At 40.1% G+C, this 20,144-nt stretch overlaps 1 protein-coding gene across 2 annotated transcripts in view; it reads right to left on the reverse strand.

Moving 5' to 3' along the window:
* Window positions 1-9,369, reverse strand: part of LOC115132255 (guanine nucleotide-binding protein G(I)/G(S)/G(T) subunit beta-1) — a 53,383-nt gene extending 44,014 nt beyond the window's left edge. For both annotated transcript variants that reach the window (XM_029664705.2, XM_029664707.2), the window contains exon 1: window positions 8,990-9,369. The gene's annotated coding sequence lies outside the window, so the exon portion shown is untranslated. The remainder of the gene's footprint in view (window positions 1-8,989) is intronic.
* Window positions 9,370-20,144: the final 10,775 nt, after the last annotated feature.

Genomic DNA, 20,144 nt, shown 5'->3' on the forward strand with positions numbered 1-20,144 from the left:
TGCTGCCACCCCCGTGCTTCACGGTTGGGATGGTGTTCTTCGGCTTGCAAGCCTCCCCCTTTCTCCTCCAAATAATGATGGTCATTATGGCCAAACGGTTTTATTTTTCTTTCATAAGACCAGAGGACATTTCTCCAAAAAGTAGGATCGTTGTCCCGATGTGCAGTTGCAAACCGTAGTCTGGCTTCTTCCTTGCTGAGCGGCCTTTCAGGTTATGTCGATATTGGACTAATTTTACTGTGGATACAGATACTTTTGTACCGGTTTCCTCCAGCATCTTCACATGGTCCTTTGCTATTGTTCTGGGATTGATTTTATTAGGATCTCTTTTAGTCCCCATTTGGACTAATCTTCCAAGAGTCCTTAACATTGGGATTGATTTGCACTTTGTCTCCTTCCTGAGCGGTATGACAGCTGCGCGGTCCCATGGTGTTTATACTTGCATACTATTGTTTGTACAGATGAATGTGGCACCTTCAGGCATTTGGAAATTGCTCCCAAGGAAGAACCAGTCTTGTGGAGGTCTACAATTTAGTTTGTGAGGTCTTGATAGATTTATTTTGATTTACCCATGATGTCAAGCAAAGAGGCACTGATTTTGAAGGTAGGCCTTGAAATACATCCACAGGTACACCTCCAATTGACTCAAATGATGTCAATTAGCCTATCAGAAGCTTCTAAAGCCATTACATCATTATCTGGAATTTTCCAAGCTGTTTAAAGGCACAGTCAATTTAGTGTATGTAAACTTCTGACCCACTGGAATTGTGATACAGTGAATTATAAGTGAAATAATCTGTCTGTAAACAATTGTTGGAAAAGTTACTTGTGTCATGCACAACGTAGATGTCCTAACTGACTCGCCAAAACTATAGTTGGTTAACTTCTTGATGCACCCATCCCGTTAGAAGGATAATTTACATCAACATCAGCTGGATTACAGCGTGCCAAATTAAAATGACTAAAAATACATTTTCATGAAATCACAAATGCAATATAGCAAAACACAGCTTAGCTTGTTGTTAATCCACCTGGCGTGTCAGATTTCAATAAAGCTTTTCAGCGAAAGCTAACATCTCTCTCAGTAGACAAAATATTACAAACTGCTAGCCACCAAGTAGAATGGTCACGAAAGTCAGAAAAGCAATAAAATTAATCGCTTACCTTTGATGATCTTCGGATGTTTGCATGCACGAGACTCCCAGTTACACAATAAATGTTCCTTTTGTTCCATAAAGATTATTTTTATATCCAAAATACCTCCATTTGTTTGGCGCGTTGTTCAGAAATCCACATCGCAGACGAAAATTCCAAATAGTATCCGTAATGTTCACAGAAACAAGTCAAACGTTTTTTTAATAATCAATCCTCAGGTTGTTTTTTTCAATATATAATCGATAATATATCAACCGGGACTTTAGCTTCGTAAATAGCAGACACACAATGGCTGCTCCAAACTATTGCGCAAGCAAAACTCTGGGGACACCCAGCTTTACACTGACGTGATGTGATCTTTCTCGCTCATTTTTTCTAAATAAAAGCCTGAAACTATGTCCAAAGACTGTTCGCAACATGGGGAAGCCTTAGGAAAATAAATCTGGTTGATATCCCTTTAAATGGAGGAAAGGCATTCAATGGAACATGGAGCTTTCAAAATAGAGGCCACTTCCTGGTTGAATTTTCCTCAGGTTTTCACCTGCAATATCAGTTCTGTTATACTCACAGACAACATTTTTGACAGTTTTGGAAACTTTTGAGTGTTTTCTATCCTAATCTGACAATTATATGCATATTTTAGGTTCTGGGCCAGAGAAATTGGCCGTTAAAATGTACCCAAATTTCCATCCAAAAATCTAAATACTGCCCCCTACACTCAACAGGTTGTGGAGTGGTTGAAAAATGAGTTTAAATAGCCTCCCTCCTTGTTCCTGCCAAAAGTCAACATGATGCAGTGGATCATGTATGGTAACAGCGGAGTCGCAGTCAGACAAAATGAAATATGCACATTTAGATGAGTGAAAGTCTTTTAGACAACAGCTTACATGAAATGACACAGAAGGGGACGTAGATTTGTGCAAAGCATCTCCTGATGTTCTACTGGAGGTGTGTGGTGTTCTGACCTGCAAGTAACTTTGAGATGAGAGCTATGAGATCAGAGAGCCTGGAGGCCTGAATACTGTAGTCACTGATTAGACTCAATCACACTTCCATGATGAGAGAAACCACAGTGGTGCTAAGATTTCTGTGAGTAAGACTGAGAAATTAGGTGAAGACTATTTCGGGTCACATTTTTGTTATTTAAGCAGGGGGGTTCTGGTTAAGACATAGCAGTGAATACATATTTAAAGACCAAAAGGCTTCAGCCTGCTTGATGGCCAGGACCCTGTAGGTATAGGCACCAATTGTTGTTCAAAGTGAATCAAGACAAACGAAAATCAAAACCACGTTCAATAAATGAACAAGTTAAGTTATGGCAGAAGTGGGCCAATGCATCTCTTACAAGATGATGATATTTCACAATGCCCCTCTCATCCACAGGACATGCTTTGCTCCAAGTCACATTAACTTATTTAAGTCTAGAAAAGACATGTAGGACTAGCCTATAATCAAAATGTGACAATGGTAAAGAGCAGACCCAGTACACTGATATTTAAAGTTCATAGATACAGCAAGCATTCACTTTTTATTTGGATAACATTTTTATCAAAAACATATGATACATACAAAAGGTCACTGAACAACAAAGTTGGCAAATATGTACAAAAATCTATGAATTATTGTATCTTAAATCATTACCTAGACACATATCCTCAAATGGAGTGGTGTGGAAGACTGGTCTACCGTTTCCAGAAACTAACTCGCCATTCATTTTCTGTATTCAGGGCTTTGCTGGTGACACTGATTTATTTAGAATTCAAGGCACACTTAACCTCTTAAGTCGACCCCCTACTTTTTCAAACATTCTGTTAAAAATCGCGCAACATTTCAGCGCCCTGCTACTCATGCCAGGAATATAGTATATGCATATGATTAGTATGTGTGGATAGAAAACACTCAGACATTTCTAAAACAGGTTAAATCACGGCTGTGGCTATAACAGAACATGCGTTTCATCGAAAAGCGCAGGAAAATCTGATCACTGAAAATGGGAAAATATATCCATGCGCCACTTGAACCTATTGTTGAATGTTACTTACCCTACATTATTCATCTCATATGCATACGTATATACTGTACTCTATATCATCCTTATGTAATACATGTATCACTAGCCACTTTAACTATGCCACTTTGTTTACTTTGTCTACATACTCATCTCATATGTATATACTGTACTCGATACCATCTACTGTATGCTGCCCTGTACCATCACTCATTCATATATCCTTATGTACATATTCTTTATCCCCTTACACTGTGTATAAGACAGTAGTTTTGGAATTGTTAGTTAGATTACTTGTTGGTTATTACTGCATTGTCGGAACTAGAAGCACAAGCATTTCGCTACACTCGCATTAACATCTGCTAACCATGTGTATGTGACAAATAAAATTGGATTTGATTTGAATGGGAACCACATTAAATGGGGCCGAGGTTGCAATACCTACAGCTTCCACACGATGTCAACAGTCTTGTCATTTGCCCAGGCTTTGTTTCTTGGTCAAACGGACACGAGGCAGCGCATTTCTTCCGGTCTCCGACCGGATATTTTGGTTGAGATTTACCCGGACATTATTTCAAGACGTACAGCTATAGAATATACATCGCCTCGTGATCAATTTGATCTATTATTAACGTTTACTAATACCTAAAGTTGCATTACAAAAGTATTTCGAAGTGTTTTGTGAAAGTTTATCGTCGACTTTTTTAATTAAAAAAAATGACGTTGCGTTATAAAACTTTTTTTCCTTGATTACACAGTCTTCAATGATCGATATCTAGGCTATATATGGACCGATTTAAACAAAAAAAAGACCCAATAGTGATGTTTATGGGACATCTAGGAGTGCCAACAAAGAAGATTGTCAAAGGTAATGAATGTTTTATATTTTATTTGTGCGTTTTGTGTAGCGCCGACTATGCTAATTATTTTATTTACGTCCCCTGCGGGTCTTTTGGGGTGTTACATGCTATCAGATAATAGCTTCTCATGCTTTCGCCGAAAAGCATTTTAAAAATCTGACTTGTTGGCTGGATTCACAACAAGTGTAGCTTTAATTCAGTACCCTGCATGTGTATTTTAATGAACGTTTGAGTTTTAACGAGTGCTATTAGCATTTAGCATAGCGCATTTGCATTTCCAGATGTCTAGATGGGACGCCTGCGTGTCGGGTGGAGGTAAGAGGTTAACCAGCATGGCTACCATAGCATTCTGCAGCAATAAGCCATCCCCTATGGTTTGTGCTTAGTGGGTCTATAATTTGTTTGTCAAAAGGACAATGGCCTAACACACCTCCAGGCTGTGTAAGGGCTATTTGACCAATAAGAGTTTTGAAGAGTGATGAGTGCTGCATTAGATGACCTGGCCTCCACAATCACCCGACCTCAACCCAATTCGGAAGGTTTGGGATGAGTTGGACCGCAGTGAAGGAAGATAAGCCAATAGGTGCTCCGAATATGTGGGAACTCCTACAAGACTATTGGAAAAGCATTCCAGGTGAAGCTGGTTGAGAGAATGCCAAGAGCGTGTAAAGCTGTCATCAAGGCAACGGGTGGCTACTTTGAAGAACCTCAAATCTAAAATATATATTTTGATTTGTTTAACACTTTTTTGGTTACTACATGATTCCATATGTGTAAATTCACAGGTGATGCCTTCACTACTTTTCAACAATGTAGAAAATAGTAAAACTGAAGAAAAACCCTTGAATGAGTAGGTGAGTATAAACTTGACTGGTACACACACACAAACTCAGCAAAAAAAAGAAACATCCCTTTTTTAGAACCCTGTCTATCAAAGATAATTCATAAAAATCCAAATAACTTTACAGATCATCATTGTAAAGGGTTTAAACACCGTTTCCTATGCTTGTTCAATGAACCATAAACAATTAATGAACATGCACCTGTGGAACGATCGTTAAGACACTAACAGCTTACAGACGGTAGGCAATTAAGGACACATTTATGAAAACTTAGGACACTAAAGAGGCCTTTCTACGGACGCTGGAAAAACACCAAAAGAAAGATGCCCAGGGTCCCTGCTCATCTGCGTGAACGTGCCTTAGGCAAGGAGGAATGAGGATTGCAGATGTGGCCAGGACAATAAACTGCAATGTCCGTACTGTGAGACGCCTAGGACAGCGCTACAGGGAGACAGGACGGACAGCTGATCGTCCTCACAGTGGCAGACCACATGTAACAACACCTGCAAAGGATTGGTACATCCGAACATCACACCTGCGGGACAGGTACAGGATGGCAAAAACAACTGCCCGAGTTACACCAGGAACGCACAATCCCTCCATCAGTGCTCAGACTGTCCGCAATAGGCTGAGAGAGGCTTGACTGAGGGCTTGTAGGCCTGTTCTAAGGCAATAACGTCGCCTATGGGCACAAACCCACCGTTGCTGGACCAGACAGGACTGGCAAAAAGTGCTTATCACTGATGAGTCGCGGTTTTGTCTCAAGGGTGGTGATGGTCGGACTCGCGTTTATCGTCAAAGGAATGAGCGTTACACCATTACACCGAGGCCTGTACTCTGGAGCAGGATCGATTTGGAGGTGGAGGGTCCGTCATGGTCTGGGGCGGTGTGTCACAGCATCACCGGACTGAGCTTGTTGTCATTGCAGGTAATCTCAACGCTGTGCGTTACAGGGGAGACATCCCCCTCCCTCATGTGGTACCCTTCCTACAGGCTCATCCTGATATGACCCTCCAGCATGATAATGCCACCAGCCATACTGCTCATTCTGTGCATGATTTCCTGCAAGAGAGGAATGTCAGTCTTCTGCCATGGCCAGCGAAGAGCCCGGATCTCAATCCCATTGAGCACGTCTGGGACCTGTTGGATCGGAGGGCGAGGACTCGGGCCATTCCCCCCAAAAATGTGCGGGAACTTGCAGGTGCCTTGGTGGAAGACTGGGGTAACATCTCACAGCAAGAACTGGGAAATCTGGTGCAGTCCATGAGGAGGAGATGCACTGCAGTACTTAATGCAGCTGGTGGCCACACCAGACACAGACTGGTGTTACTTTTGATTTTGACCCCCACTTTGTTCAAATGGACAATGACCCCAAGCATACTTCCAGAGTTGTGGCAAAATGGCTTAAGGACAACAAAGTCAAGGTATTAGAGTGGCCATCACAAAGCCCTGACCTCAATCCTGAAGAATATTTGTGGGCAGAACTGAAAAAGCGTGTGTGAGCAAGGAGGCCAACAAACCTGACTCAGTTACACCAGCTCTGTCAGAAGGAATGGGCCAAAATTCATCCATTATTTTGGAAGTTTGTGGAAGGCTACCTAAAACATTTGACCCAAGTTAAACAACTTAAAGGTAATGCTACCAAATACTAATTGAGTGCATGTAAACTTCTGACCCACTGGGAATGTGATGAAAGAAATAAACAATTTATTTCAGAAATCATTCTCTATTATTTTGGCATTTCACATTCTTAAAATAAAGTGGTGATCCTAACTGACCTAAGACAGGGAATTTTTACTAGGAATAAATGTCAGGAATTGTGAAAAACTGAGTTTAAATGTATTTGGCTAAGGTGTATGTAAACTTCCGACTTCAACTCTATGTACACACACACACACACACACACACACACACACACACACATATATATACATACGTATACATGCATACATATACACACACACTACTTTAATACCGTACATCAAAATGAAACAGTTGTATTGGAAGAATACTGACTCAAATACATAGTGTTAAAACATTAACTGTTCTTCATATGAATGAGATTTATTTAAGTCGAGAGTGCCATTACATATTTGTACACGTAGACAGAATATTTCTGAATGTAGAAGCTCACTGGCAAATATTCAAGATGTCCCACACCCCACACTATAAACACCGGTTTCACTTTGATATCATTTGAATCATTTATTCCTACATTATAAAGTCGTATATTTACTACCAACTCTGTATATTAAGAAACATTCCCAATATCTATTATGGTAAACCTGAATACATCCGATGCTGGGCTGCTGTCTTTCAGTCTGGGTAAAAAAGCGGTGTGGAAAAAGGCTTTGAACGCCATCTTGTTCGTTGCAGCTGCCTGGGCCCTGAATACAGGAACCCATTCATTCAGGGGGGGGGCGGACTAACGAAATGAATTCATCTTTGTGAAGCAAGAATTACAAATAGCCCTTTTGAAAGAGGGAAATGTTTAACCCTAGCAAATAACTACAGGGGAAAACCGAAACTACAACCGCCCTATATTGTTTTTCAAAATGTAACAAATCTGAGATTTTTCTTTCACCCAGAGTTCGATAATGGCAACATCGTTACTACTCGTTCTCAACATCGTGCGACAATGTCTGGTCCAATGGAACTGAAAGTCCCGCGCGTTAAAATGTTTGCATAATATGTCGCATCCCTACATTTTTATTTATATAGTTAAAAACTAACAAGATTAGGTGCTTCCTCATTTTAAGCGAACGTTACTCATTTCCTCTAGTTTACTCCATTAAATATTCACACTGGAGCAGCATTACTATTTAGTTGTAACCACTTGGACACTAGCTAATAGACACATGGCAAGGGTGAACAGATTGTCGAAATCCAATTAACGTTAGTTTACTACATCTCTATATCATTAAACGCCGAGGCTCAAATTAAGACAAATTAAATGCACCGTACACGAATAAAGTAGCAAGCTGGCTAACCAGACTACTGCTTACTAGCAACACTTTCTACTTGACTAACGTTAGCTAGCTAGGCGACAGTGTTAAGAGTGGACACAAAACGAATGTCCCAGCAGCAACTAGCTAACGTTACATCTTGGTTGGCTCCTTTTGGCAGGCAAACAACCACTGTCTTGCTAACCAGCAAACGTAGGCTGTAACGTTATGGCTTTTTAGAGTGTCTATGTCAGGTATGGACTACGAAAAAGTGGGGATCGTAGAAGCTAGCTGTCGGCTCCAGCGTTGGTGTACCAGACATTTGTAGTCTCACTGACTTGTATTAAATTAAAACAAATCCTCTACGGGATAACCGTATCACTTAATCCTTGCAAAAATACAAAGTCAGATATATCAGAACGTTATGCATCAGCATCTCTGTCACTTGGTACAGTAGTATTTAACTAGCATTTAAAATAACTACCATTGCTAATTTACTAGTTAGCTACTGTAAATAGCTATCTATGGAATGTCGGTCAACCAACATATTCATCTGTTCAAAATCAAATTTACAGTAGGCTGAATCCACTCACACCATTTCATTAGTTGGCTACAGTACGTTTGCTATTTGGCTAACGTTAGTTAAATGAGTGACAGGCAGTGCAACTCAGAAAATCAGATGTTGACAGTAGTTACCTATCGTTAACTAGCTATCGATCGATCTTAGCAACTAGTACTAACTACAACTAGTTTAAGTTAAAATTTAGCTGCTAGTAAGGTAGCTAACGTTTGTTAGCTTGCTAGCCCACTCAATGTACAGTATTGCAAAACATCTCAAGTTAAACCCCAGCTACCGTAAATAACTAACCCGCACTATAAATTGTTTTAAACGTTTGCATAAAGTTACTGTTATATACTGTGAGTAGCTACGGCCACAACTCAAAGTAGTTCAACATCGAATCATTTAACGTGAGTGTATTGTCGGTCAACTATTTAGTTAGGTACCTACCCCCACCCCCGTCGCAGTAAAGGCAGATTCAACCAGCGAGTCACTCAACCCAATTTAGCTAACCCCTTTCGCCTGGCTTCCTAGCTAGTTAGACACCGTAAACCAAGGCAGGCTAACTTACATCTTAAAAAAAATAACATGTCAATCCTCCGTCCCAAATCATAACTTACCCGTTTTCAGTCGAGGGTATCCGTTGTTTATATCGCATTGACTGGAAACAGCGAAGATCGACTCCTCTCCGCCTACTAGCACACAGACTAGAGCTAGCAAGCTATCGAGGAGCGGCACTCCCCGAACCCAGCTTTCGATCCGCCAAGGGGAGACACACCAGCACAATGATGAGGCAATGTTAACCCTACCAACTGCTTTGTGGGAACAACAATGCGTTTGAGTCTAGGGACGGTCTTCTAACTCACAACAACCTCTTTCCAATCTTCTGTCCTTGTCTTTCCCACCGTTGTTCCCCTATTCACTACTTATTCACACAAGTAATATCTCAAACTCTTCCTACTGCCCTCAAACAGCAGCGATGGGCGCGGTAACCCTGCTCTCAGCTCTAGGAAACCCCACGTTACGGGTGCGTCATAACGCACGGCAAAGGGTCGTCTTCCCTTAAAAAATCTGGGCCTTGGTCATTTGGCTGGTAGCTAGCGTAATAGAAAACCAAAATATTAGCTTTTCATGTGATTTTAGTTTGTACTCCAATGAATGGGTGTTAACATTAAAGGGATAGTTCACCCATATTACAAATTGACATATTGGTTTCCTTACCCTGTAAGCAGTCTGTGGACAATGTATGACAACAATCCATGCTTGGGTTTCCCTGGCACTGTTTCCACATGCTAACGTCTTAGCATTTGTTGCACAAATCACATTATTGTCATGGGACCGATATTAGCATTTTTCCCACGCATCATGTTCAAAACATCTATACGTGACTTTGTTGAGCTTCACAATAACTTGTAGATATTTTCGGATGATTTGGACATGATGGGCCAAAAATGCTAATACCAGTTGCTAGTTGCTACAACTATGTTTGGCCTTATAAATTATTGATAAATACCCATTGATTCTTGAAGAATATAACTTACAAATGCCTCATGTGCTTAGTTTAACTGTCATACCCCATCAGAACCCAAAGTATAAGGTTGTTTTACTCCAATGTGTGTAAACATTGTAAATGTTGGTTAAAAACATGGTTAAAACTATCATTTTGATTTCATGGATTTCATAGCTCTGTCTATGAATTTGAGAGTGGTTACATTTCTCCAGGCCCATCCCTCAGCTTTTTACCAAAACAAAGTTGGGGTGCCGACTTTGTTATTGTTTCAATTAAGGTCTAGCTTTAATAGAGAAAACAGAAGTACCAGTGAAAGCAAAAATTGTCAGGGGACTATACCATCTCTGTCTACTCTGTAGAAGAACATATCAGTCTACACAGAGACAGCAGATCATTATCACCAGCAGCTAGTGTGTGTAATAGCGCTCAGAGGAAGGGCTGATGATGCTCAGTGGGTTAAGATGTTACTTAGAGACCTGGAACACAATATCCCCTCGTCCATTACCCAGGGGAGAGAGAGAAAGCCTCACCCCTCCCATAATGTGACCCTCCGATGGGGAGACAGCGGCATCAACAAACCCCTCTCCTGGAGCTTAAGTTCATTAAAGGCCCAGGGCAGTCAAAATTGTGTTTTCCTGTGTTTCTTAAAATATTGTACAACATCTGATGCAACTAACACTGTAAAAGTGTGAAAAAATGTGGTCATTGTTAGTTCCCGAAAGTTGGTTGTTGAAAATACAATTTACACAGGACCTTCGAAATCAGCCGGTTTTGCATAGGGGGAGTATTGGCTTCACCAGGCGGTATAGGTTAATATACCAATGACAAAGATCGTTTCAAACCCCTCTGCCAATAACAGCTAGTTTTCAGGTAACATAACCCTTCCATTAGGTTCCTCCAATTAGGTCCCTCACTCAGACCACTCCCAGACCGTCCTAGCAAAATTGTTGCTTGAGACTTATTTTTTCTAAAAAGCTATATTTGTGGCTTTTTGACAATTTTAAGGGAAAACTATTACAGTAATGTACTTAATTGTCACCCAGAAAGGATTTTATTTTGAAATAAAACATCTACATTGGGCCTTTAGGATCAATGATACTTCTGTATAACCAGACATCCTCTACTACCCTACCCAGACTCTGGGGCTTATCTGCTGTGAAGTATAGACAGGAGAATTTGTGCAAATGCTTCATTCTAGTAAATCATAAAATAAAATGTTGCTATTAGCTTGAGACAGAGCCATGATAATCATGTAAAACTACACTAACTCTGTTCTGAGAATATAAAATGCATCCTACCCATGCATCAGAATTATTTAAATTTTTGTCAGGGTGTAGGTATGTAGGTGTGTTACAGGACTATAGTGTGTGTGTGTGTGTGTGTGTGTGTGTGTGTGTGTGTGTGTGTGCTATATTGGCAGGCACACACCTTCTACGAGGTCACCTGAGTCTACATATCTCTGCAATTTCCTGTGTTGCTCAGGTCACTTTTGAGGCCTGAATGCACTGAGTGACAACACACAGCTCTAGTCCAGAGGAAATTATGGCACTGTTCAGCATACTGTACAATGTGCTCACAGAGATGACACCGGCACAATGACCTCTCTGCTATCATATGGGCCACTAGTGGTAACATGATGCACACCCCAGTCAGCCTGGACCATTTGCATGTCATTATATCTGAGCAGTGTTATGAGGGTTATTGGGTCAGTGAAGTGTTTATTTTACTGAAATGCAACCCTGTTTAAGTACTTTGAAACTTATATTTTGGTATTTGTTTAATTAGTCCAATGTTGATACAGCCCCAAAATGTTTTACATGTCAACAATCAAGTTTTCAATATATATAACTTTCAAAATACAGAAAGTGTCACAGATTTACACCAAACTCTGAGCGTGTGTGTGTGTGTGTGTGTGTGTGTGTGTGTGTGTGTGTGTGTGTGTGTGTGTGTGTGTGTGTGTGTGTGTGTGTGTGTGTGTGTGTGTGTGTGTGTGTGCTGCATACATTTGAGCGGATACCTCTGTAAAACATACACCTTGTGGAGTGTATGTAGAGACTGCTATCTCTTCAGCCAACACCTCTGAGTTAATTTGGTGGCTGGTTCCAGAGGGACTCATCTGCACAGCCCAGCCCATCTCAGCTAGACCTGAGTGCTGGTGAGATTTAGTTGCCCTGGCTACACTGTCTGCATGCATGTGTTGTGAAGCTAATGCCATATGCCCCAGGGAATCTTTTCAAAGATTGTCTGACTTGCATTTGCCTTTGACTTATAGGCTATAAGAGAAAGCCTCACTGTTATATCCATTGTTTAGGAAACAGGTTTATAGAAAGATGTATCAAAGATTGCTATTTAATCAAAATAAAGTAAAGTAATGTGTCATGCAGTGTCAGTTTTGCCATTTTAATCTGGGAAATTCCCATTATTTTACACTTTATTAAGTCACTCATCTGTGACGTTTAAAGCATAGTAGGTCTACTGTAAAATGTTAGTGAACTCTAAACCTGGGAAATGTTTCCACCCAGTGGCTTAAGACAATAACTGCTTCTAGTCATTGGCAGTCTTGTTATCCCGGCCCCTCATATCTTCAATGTACGTTTCAGAAAAATGCATGGAAATTCTCTCCCTCTCACACACACACACACACACACACACACACACACACACACACACACACACACACACACACAGCACTGATCATAGAACGCAAGTAGCAGTATTAATGGACTTAATGGAAACTAAATCAGATTACAAAAAGCCGAAATGGCAACACAAATATGATCTCATACATTTCATAAAACGGGTGACATTACATTAAGCTCATAATGACCTTGCTTTTTATAGCCAGGATGGGCTGCACTAATCTGATTTAGTGTAATCTGCTTCAATCTCTGATAAATGCTTACTAATGTATCTTACAGAATTCATGAATGCTATTGGCCCACCAATAGCGTTCCTATATAGAGCTTCGCCATATGTTTAAACTAAGCACCTCATTCTCATATTCCTTATATTTTGTTTTGTAGCAGTGCTGTCTAGCATGTAATGACATAAATCAAATTTAAATTAATGAATAGGAACATAATACACTACATTGCCAAAAGTAGGTGGACACCTGCTCATTGAACATCTCATTCCAAAAATAATGAGCATTAATATGGAGTTGGTCTCCCTTTTGCTGTTATAACAGTCTCCACTCTTCTGGGAAGGCTTTCCACTAGTTGTTGGAACAGTGCTGTGGGCAATTGCTTCCATTCAGCCACAAGAGCATTAGTGAGGTTGGACACTGATGTTGGGCAATTAAGCCTGGCTCGCAGTCTGCGTTCCAATTCATCCCAAAAGTGTTCGATGGGGTTGAGGTCAGGGCTTTGTGCAGGCCAGTCAAGTTCTTCCACACCGATCTCGACAAACCATTTCTGTATGGACTTTGCTTTGTGCACGGGGGAATTGTCATGCTGAAGCAAGAAAGGGCCTAGCCTGAACTGTTGCTATAAAGTTGAAAGCACAGAATTGTCTAGAATGTCATTGTATGCTGTAGCATTAATATTTACCTTCACTGGAACTAAGGGGCCTAGCTCAAACCATGAAAAACAGCCCCAGACTATTATTCCTGCCACAAAGCTGGAAGCACAGAATCGTATAGAATGTCATTGTACGCTGTAGCGTTAATATTTCCCTTCACTGGAACTAAGGGGCCTAGCCCAAACCATGAAAAACAGCCCCAGACTGTTGTTGCTCTTAGACGTTTCCACTTCACAAAAACAGCACTTACAGTTGACCGGGGAAACTCTAGCAGGGCAGAAATATGACTAACTGACTTGTTGGAAAGGTGTTCCCAAGTTGAAAGTCACTGAGCTCTTCAGTACAGGCCATTCTACTGCCAATGTTTGTCTATGGAGATTGCATGGCTGTGTGCTAAAAAAAATTTTTTTTACAACTGTCAACAACAGATGTGGCTGAAATAGCCAAATCCACAAATTTGAAGAGTTGTCCACATACTTTTGGTCATGTAGTGTATATCCTGCTAATTTCGTTGTCAAAGCCTTGTTGTTTTACAAGTGACATGGATTTATTATTATAGAGAGCTACTGTATGTATTGGTTTTAACATGTTGCTAGTAAAGTTCTCTTCACTGGTCAGCAGGTAGCCTAGTGGTTAAAGCATTGGTCCAGTACTGACCCATCTATATCATGTTAACCCCTGATTCAGACAGAGGCAGCAACACTCAGACACAGACCTTCACAGGTTAAACAACTTCACAGCTAACACCTTCAGCAAATCAAAAGAGTAATTAGTAAAGTAGGGAAAGACCCTCTGAGAACTTGTGTATGTGAATTTGAAATGATACAACGACTATGAGGTTAAAGTGCAGACTGACAGGGTATTTTCCTCCATATTGGGTGAACCGTTTAGAAATGACAGCACTTTTTGTACATAGTCCCCCCATTTCAGGGGACCAAAAGTATTGGGAAAAATGAACTTGTGTATTAAAGCTCACTTTTACAGTAGCATATCACACAATGACTGTATAATGTAAATGAATGAATGAGTGAAAGTTTGCTTACTTCTTTTAGTAGGCTACACACCGTATTGGTCCTACTACTATGACTACAACATTTAGAAAAAAAAACTGTCAATTTGACTCCGCCCTGAGTGGGATCCAATGAGCTTCCTAAACAAGGTAATGAATGTGGTACCTTGTGACATTGGATGGCTAGGTGCCCAATCTGGGGGGGTCCATGCAACAGCAGAATGTTCTGCTTTCTCTTTTCAAAACTAGTTGAATGGCAATTTTTAACCCTGTCGGTAGGAACCTGCATCTTCCCACAGGTGAGATAAATTGCACAGTAAACGAGAATCACCTGCCTTCAACCAAATTAATTTGAATTCTGAATAATTTACTCCAGGCCCCCCAGATTGGGCACCTAGCCATCCAATGTCACTTCATTAACCTTGTAATTGTAAATTAAACAAATACAGCACCCAAAATACATATTTGTATGCATGTTATTTTTGTGATATTTTGTTGTTGAATTTAATAATTTTTGGGGGGTGGTAATAATGCAAGGAAATGTACATTGGATCCCTAGAGGATGGCACTTCAACGCATTAATTAAAACACTTGTTTTTGTCCTCGATGGTAAAGTATCCATCCGCACTACTGTGCCCCTCAACTTCTCTTCATCATGCTGTTAAATTTCAGGAAGAAGTCAAGACTGCACAGTAGCTCTTAAAGCAGAAGTTGAGGTTCTCGGATGCAGTAAGAAAGCCCTTTGATGAAGCAGCAGAGCATATCAAGGTACTGTAAGAATAGTGTCTTAATAAAAGCATTGACAACCTGGATTGTACAATATTAGCCCATTCTTTAAAACATTCTTCAAGCTTTGTCAAGTTGGTTTTTCATCATTGCTAGATAGCCATTTTCAAGTCTTGCCATAGATTTTCAAGCCAATTTATGTCAACTGTAACTAGGCCACTCAGGAACATTTAATGTCGTCTTGGTAAGTAACACAAGTGTATATTTGGCCTTGCGTTTTAGGTTATTGTTCTGCTGAAAGGTGGATTTGTCTCCCAGTGTCTGTTGGAAAGCAGACTGAACCAGGTTTTCCTCTAGGACTTTGCCTTTGCTTAGCCATGTTCCTTTTTATTTCTATCACTAAGAAATCCCTAGTCCTTGTCAATAACAAGCATCCCTATTGTGGCAAAATGGTTTAAGGACGACAAAGTCAGGGTATTGGAGTGGCCATCACAAAGCCCTGACCTCAAGCCTATAGAACATTTTTGTGGGCAGAACTGAAAAAGCATGTGCGAGCAAGAAGGCCTACAAACCTGACCGAAACGTTTGACCCAAGTTAAACAATTTAAAAGGTAATGCTACCAAATACGAATTGAGTGTATGTAAACTTCTGACACTGGGAATGTGATGAAATAAATAAAAGCTGAAATAAATAATTATCTCTACTATTATTCTGACATTTCAAATTCTTAATATAAAGTGGTGATCCTAACTGGCCTAAAACAGGGATTTTTTTACTAGGATTAATTGTGAAAACTAAGTTTAGTTGTATTGGGCTAAGGTGTATGTGAACTTCCGACTTCAACTGTGTGTGTGTTTGTATATCCCCTTTTTCTCCCCAATTTCGTGATATCCAATTGGTATTTAGTCTTTTCCCATCGCTGCAACTCCCGTATGGACTTGGGAGAGGTGAAGGTTGACAGCCATGCGTCCTCTGAAACATGAGCCCTGCCAAGCCACACTGCTTTTTGACACACTACCTGCTTAACCTGGAAGCCAGCCACACCAATGTGTCATAGGAAACTCCATACAGCTGGCTGACGAAGTGCGCCTGGCCGCCACAAGGAGTCGCTAGTGAGCGATGGGACAAGGACAACCCAGCCGGCCAAATCCTCCCCTAACCTGGATGATGCATTTGTAAAACATTTTTTTAAAGATTTCAAATAGAAACACTAATGTATCTTGATTAGATAAGTATTCGATACATGTTAGAATCACCTTTGATAGCGATTACAGCTGGGAGTCTTTCTGGGTAAGTCTCTAAGAGCTTTCCACACCAGGATTGTGCAACATTTGCCCATTATTTTCATAGTTCTTCAAGATCTGTCAAATTGGTTGTTGATCATTGCTAGACAACGATTTTCAGCTCTTTCCATAGCTTTTGAAATAGATTTAAGTCAAAACTGTAACTAGGCCGCTACGGGTAAAATTCACTGTCTTTTTGGTAAGCAACTCCACTGTAGATATGGCCTTGTGTCCTGCTGAAAGGGGAATTCATCTCCCAGTGTCTGTCAGAGAGCAGACTGAACCAGCTTTTCCTCTAGGATTTTGCCTGTGCATTTCTTTTTTTTATCCAGAAAACCTCCTCAGTCCTTAACTATTAAAGCATACCCATAACATAATTCAGCCACCACTATGCTTGAAAATATGGAGAGAGATATTCAGTCATGTATTGGATTTGCCCCAAATATAACACTTGTATTCAGGACAAAAAGTTAATTGCATTTCCAATTTGTTTTTTGCAGTATTACTGTATGTTTTGGAATATTTTTATTCTGTACAGACTTCCTTCTTTTCACTCTGTCATTGAGGTTAGAATTGTGGAGTAACTACACTGAACAAAAATATAAACGAAACATGCAACAATTTCAAAGATTTTACTGAGTTAAAGTTCAAATAAGGAAATCCGTCAATTGAAATAAATAAATTTGGCCCTAATCTATGGATTTCACATGATTGGGAATACAGATATGCATCTGTTGGTCACAGATACCAGAAATCCTGTCAGTATCTGGTGTGACCACCATATGCTTCATGCAGCACAACACATATCCTTTGCGTAGAGTTGATCAGGTTGTTGATTGTGACCTGTGGGATGTTGTCCAACTCCTTTTCAATGGCTGTGCGAAGTTGCTGGGTATTGGCAGGAACTGGAACACGCTGTGGTCCACGTTAATCCAGAGCATCCCAAACATGCTCAATGGGTGACATGTCTGCATTTTCAGGCCATGGAAGAACTGGGACATTTTCAGATTCCAGGAATTGTGTATAGATCCTTTTTTGCAACGTACAGTTTCATCAGCTGTCTTGGTGGCTGGTCTGCAGACGATCTCTTAGGTAAAGAAGCTGGGTGTGGAGTCCCTGGGCTGGCGTGGTTACACGTGGTCTGCGGTTGTGAGGCCGCTTGGATGTACCAATTTGTAAGTCGCTCTGGATAAGAGCGTCTGCTAAATGACTTAAATGTAAATGTAAAATGATGCAGCCACCACCATGCTTGAAAATGCTTGAGTAGCACTCAGTGATGTGTTGTGTTGGATTTGCCACAAACATAATGCTTTGTATTCAGAAAGTTGATTTATTTACAACATTTTTTGCAATATTACTTTAGTGCCTTATTGCAACCAGGATGAATGTTTTGGAATATTTTTATTCTGTACAGGCTTCCTTCTTTTCACTCGGTCCTTTTAGGTTAGTATTTTGGCTTAACTACAACGTTGTTGATCCATCCTCAGGTTAAACCTATCGCAGCCATTTAACTCTGTAACTGGTTTAAAATCATCATTGGCCTCATGGTAAAATCCCTGAGTGATTTCCTTCCTCTCCAGCAACTGAGTTAGGAAGGACTCCAGTATCTTTGTACTGACTGGGTGCATTGATACACCATCCAAAGTGTAATTAATATCTTCACCATGCTCAAAGGGATATTCACTGTCTGCTATTAACATTTTTTTTTATCCATCTACCAATAGGTGCCTTTCTTTGCGAAGCATTGGAAAACCTCCCTGGTCTTTGTAGTTGAACCTGTGCATGAAATTAACTGCTCGACTGAAGGACCTTACAGATAATTGTATGTGATGGGTACAGAGACTGTGTAGTCATGAAAAAAGTATTGTTAAACACCGTTTTTGCACACAAAGTTAGTCCATGCAACTTATCTGACTTGTTATGCACATTTTTACTCCTGAAGTTATTTAGGCTTGCCATAACCAAAGGGTTGAATACTTAGTATTTTCATTTTTAATTAATTTGTACAAATTTCTAAACACATAATTCCACTAACATTATTGTGTGTAGATCAGTGATACACAACCTAAATGTAATCAATTTAAAATGCAGGCTGTAACACAACAAAATGTGGAAAAGGTCAAGGGGTGTGAATACTTTCTGAAGGCACTGTGTGTATTTATTTTTGATTGGTCTTTTATTATACTGCTGTTTAAAAATGTTTTCCTTTCTCCTGCAGAAGTACCAGGCCACACTGGAAAGGTAAATAATCTGCCTCCTGGGCGATTCCACACCAGCGTGGATAGAAAGTATTTTTGTTATCTCAGATTGGCAATTCTCACAAATTTAATTGAGACGAAGCATGTTTGACATCCTTTTTACATTTGTATCACAAGCCATTTTTTTGAAAATCATGATGAAAGCGGCCATTTCAGATCTTTTTAGAGCTTACATGCCTCCTGTAAGACTATGAACTGTACATGATACAGACATCTTGGTGTCATTATACTCCTTATAGTGTTCTCTAAAATATGGAGTATGTCTAGATTCTGAAATATAATGATTCACATTATTTTATTCAACATTAAAAATATTAGCCAGGTCGCAGTTGTAAATGAGAACTTGTTCTCAACTAACCTACCAGGTTAAATAAAGGTGAAAAAAAAGTATTCTAGGGATGGGCATTTGAAATGATTGCAGTATTTGAATATGATTATTTTTTTCAGATATCCAGGTAGTCAAAATACATGTGCTAATACATGTTTGATTTACAATTACACTGTGTTCTACTTGTTTCAGCAGAAGGGTGGGGGAGGAGCGTGAGAAGAGCAATGGCCGGTGTGTGTGACAGTCTGTGTGTTGCACAGAGGGAGAGAGAGAAAGTAGCCAAACTGTCTGGCACTAGTTAGACAAACTTGTTGCGGCCATAGAAGCTAGCTAGCCAACTATAGCCAGCTAAAGTAACAAGGCTAATTGAGGCTATTTTGCTGCGCTTACCGTCCAATGTCTACTCATCATTTGGCCAACTTGTAGGCTACCGGTGTGTCCTTTTTTAATGGAGTACTCCTAAAAACTGTCATAAAACATTTTAATGTAATGGTCTATCCTTGTAAGCTATGTAGCAATGTCACACGGATCATTTTATTTTAGACAGCCTTTCCCCCTCCCAAAAAAGCAGTCCTATATTTGTTACGGTTTTCTTCTGGAGAAAGAGAGGAGGACCAAAATGCAGCGTCGTTATTCATAAACATCTTTAATGAAAGATGAAAATACGAACAGTTTACAAAAATAATAACCGTGAAAACCGCCAACAGTCCTAACTAGTGCAAAACACAGACAGGAACAATCACCCACGAAATACCCAAAGAATATGGCTGCCTAAATATGGTTCCCAATCAGAGACAACGATAAACACCTGCCTCTGATTGAGAACCACTCTAGGCAACCATAGACTTTCCTAGACTACTTAACTAAACACAATCCCATAAACTACAAAACCCCTAGACAAAACAAACCACATAAATCACCCATGTCACACCATGGCCTAACCAAAATAATAAAGAGAACACAGAATACAAAGACCAGGGCGTGACAATATTTTTCTAAAAAATAAATACTAGTAATAATAAGGCCAACATAAGTAGATGTGGTGGTTTGAGATTCAGCCCATGCAACAAAAAAACCTCTAGCTTAAACTGACGGATTTTGATGGGGATAGCCTCTGAACGATTAATGTCAATTTCTATAT

The sequence above is a fragment of the Oncorhynchus nerka genome, linkage group LG7, assembly GCF_034236695.1.
Source record: "Oncorhynchus nerka isolate Pitt River linkage group LG7, Oner_Uvic_2.0, whole genome shotgun sequence".
NCBI lineage: Eukaryota > Metazoa > Chordata > Actinopteri > Salmoniformes > Salmonidae > Oncorhynchus > Oncorhynchus nerka.